Raw genomic sequence first — 3,604 nt, forward strand, 5'->3', positions numbered from 1 at the left:
GTGGAACAAGAACTAGATAAAATGGAGAGCCAAGGATGGGAGCACTGCTAGTGAGTTAAGAAAGTGAAGTAAAAACCCACCAAATTGCCACAAACATAAGTTTGAGTCCCAGATAAGATAATTTGTTCATTATTGAGAACTGAATGAGAGGAAACATAAAGGAGAAAGGAAGAAACTAATATAGAGGGAGAAAAGAAAGAGAGAGAGAAAAAAAAGAGGGAACCACTAAAAGAAAAAAAAGAAAAAAGAGGAGAAGGAGAGAGAGAGTTAAGGGTTTTGGAGTGCAACCCTCATAGAGAGAAAGGAAGAGGAAAGAAAACATAATGGGAGATGCAACACTTATGGGTAGTGTAGTTCAAGGAGAGGAGAGAGTAAGACTAGCAGAGAATAAAATGACCAAATTGGAGGAGGGAAAAAAAATCAAGAATGAAGAGAAACAAATGAACAAATATAATAAAATGGAATAGGCTATAAAGTCTGTGGATTATTCTTGATTTTGATAGGTTATCTTCTTGCTTTTTCTTTTCTCTCCCTCTTCCTGGTCAGTGACTCTGTACCCCGGGTTCTACCCCTATGGCACACTCAGGTAGAGGTTTACATTTGATAAGTCTCTATAGTGATGTCATGTATTGTGCTTCAGTCTCATTGGCAGTCAAGGCTCATTAGCATTTGTAGGCTCTGACATTGAGAGAGTCCGTGTTCCTGGAGCCTCTCTCCTAGTCTTTCCTTCCTCAATTAGTAGACTGATAATCCAGCTATGGGGTTGCTGCTGCCTCTGCTTGGATAGTAAGAGGCTCAAAGAACTGGCAACTCCCCACTCTATTCCCACTCAGCAAAGGGCTCTGGGTAAGGCTCAGTCAGTCAGAGCTGCTAACATAATCAGGCGAGGCTTCCGCCCACACAAAGACCTCTGGCTCTGCCACTCTGTCCAGTAACATGGGCGAGTGGGCGGGCGCCCACTCCCAGGGCGCTCGGAGGAATTTCTTGCTCACTATCTGTGCGCGCAGACCAGGATATCAGGCCGGCAGTCTCACACTTTGAGTGAAACCCCCGCCCGCACAGAAAAGTTCCAGCATTAGAATTAGCTCTCACTCCCTTCCCATGCGCAGCTTTTTCAGGGTGCTGGGGTGGCCCGAGATTTTGCTTTTGGCCCACACAAAGGCCCCTGACTCTTCCTCTCTGTGGAGTAACACGGGTGCCCACTGCCGAGGCACTCGGAGGAAACTCTTGCCCACTCTTCATGTGCACCAACCAGGATATCATGTCGGCTGCCTCATACTTTGAGTGAAACCCCTGCCTGCATGGAAAAGTTCCAGCGTTGGAATTGGCTCTTGCGCTCTCCCCATGCGCAGCTTTTTCAGGGCGCTGGGGTGGCCCAGAGATTCCACTTTTGGTCCACACAAAGGCCTCTGACTCTGCCTCTCTGTGGGATAACACTGGCACCCACTCCCGAGGCTTTCAAAGGAATCTCTTGCCCACTATCTGTGTGTGCCAACCAGGAGATCGGGGCAAATGGCTGCCCTACTTGTCTTTCTTTGTCTGGGTTTGGTGCAAGTGTTAGCTTGTATTGCCTGGGTTGCCACAGGCACAGTTTTTCCTCGGCTTGGATCTCCGTGCCAAAGCCTGGTTCAGCCATTTGTGTCTCAGCCTGGATCTATTCGCCCCCTTTGCCCACCTCAGTTTCTATACTCTCATTTCCCAGTGCAAGCAGCCCTATTTAGGTTAGTGAGGAAGGCAGAGCATTTCTTACTCCCTATTTCCTTCAGGGTTTGATTATATATTTAGCCAATTTTTCGCTCGACCATACCTTCGGGTATATTGCGGAACATATAGATTTTTCTGTTTCTGGTTGAAGATCTTGTTGAGTTTTGGGGGAGATTTATCGGTATTGCTTCCTACCGCGCCATTACTCTGATGTCATCCAATAACAGTTTATTTTTATAGATACTGGAATATTTCCCCTTAGATTTCTTTTCTTTTAATTATTTATGTTCAAATTTAAATAGGGGGAAAACTGCTAATTTTTCAATTAGAGATAAATAATAAATGTAACTATTCCAAGGAGAAGTGATGTGTGAAATTATATTCCAACAAAATGTTCCATGAGAACAAAGACAGTGCCAGGGGCCTAAAGTACATAGAAAACTCCAAAACAAAAAGGCAGATAGAGGAAGCCCTGGCCAGTTAGCTAAGCAGTAGAGTGTTGGCCCGGTGTGTGCAAGTCCCAGGTTTGATTCCCAGCCAGGGCACACAGGAGAGGCTCCTGTCTGCTTCTAAACCCCTCCCCCTCTATTTTCTCTCTATCTCTCTCTTCCCCTCCCACAGCCAAGACTCCATTGGAGCAAAGTTGGCCTGGGCACTGATGATGGCTCTATGGCCTCTGCCTCAGGTGCTAGAATGGCTCTGTTTGCGGCAGAGCAACAGCCCAGATGGGCAGAGCATCGCCCCCTAGTAGGCATGCCGGGTAGATCTTGATCGGGCACATGTGGGAGTCTGACTGCCTCCCCTCTGCTTCTCGCTTCGGAAAAATGCAAAAAAAGAAAAAGAAAAAAAGGCAGATAGAGGAGACCAGAAGATGCAGAATTAAATTAGGACTGGCAATCACTGGGACCACTATTTATTGCCACCCTCTGTGGAACATTTTTCACGTATTCACAGATGGAAGCAAACTTTAATCTACATGAAGCAGCAACCAGGCATTGTATATCTAGAGTAAAATTTTTAGTCAAGTTGTTAATAATAATTTATAAGAACCATATCATAATGATATCAATGTGTGCTCCATTCCAATTCCTTTTCTTTTCTAATGAAATGTTTTGTTTGCATCCTGGGCTCTCTTTTGATCATGTAATGCCAGACAAACTAACCAGTGATTTCCTTAGTAATTATCATTAGCATATTATGAAGAATAAATATCATGCTCCTGCAACAAATAAGCAATCAAGAAAATAAAAATGGGAGCAGAGAGGTTGTTGTTGGTTTGTCAAACCCTCAACTAATTATAAATTCTGCTGTAACCTGCAGGTTAAAGAGCAAGTATGGTCATAGGTTTTTTTCCTGGTGCATTATCCCTAAGTTATAGTTATAAGGAATCCTAGAGCTAAATTTGCCTTTCTCTGCCAGAGCACCTAAATAAAATAAATTAGCAGGGCCATTTACTTTAATTTCTTTCCTCTTGAGAATGTCATCTCTTGTGGATTCTTGCAATTATACAAAAACCTCACATTTAAATTATGAAAGTTATATTCTTAAATTATAGTCTCAATTTCACAATGCTATAATTATAGCTGAGAACATATTCTATCTTCTATCACTCAAAACCTTTGCAAAGCCTTATATCATTTTAGTTTCAACTGTATTTAATTTATAAGAAGAATAATTTAAATTAAGAATAAGAACAGAATATTTTGTTTTCACTATTTCTCCAGATAGTTGGCTGATTTGATAATTTAATCATAGGAAGTATCAGGAGGGTTAAAATTATTCCAGGTGAGGCCAGCCACCAAAGAAATCAGTAAAGACTGAGTCAAGTATCAATCCTTAAGGCAACATTCTAACCTGATATTTATGAAGTCAATAAGGGATTATCTAAGGAGTAAACCCA

This window comes from Saccopteryx bilineata, chromosome 2 (assembly GCF_036850765.1).
Source record: "Saccopteryx bilineata isolate mSacBil1 chromosome 2, mSacBil1_pri_phased_curated, whole genome shotgun sequence".
NCBI classification, from domain to species: Eukaryota; Metazoa; Chordata; class Mammalia; order Chiroptera; family Emballonuridae; genus Saccopteryx; species Saccopteryx bilineata.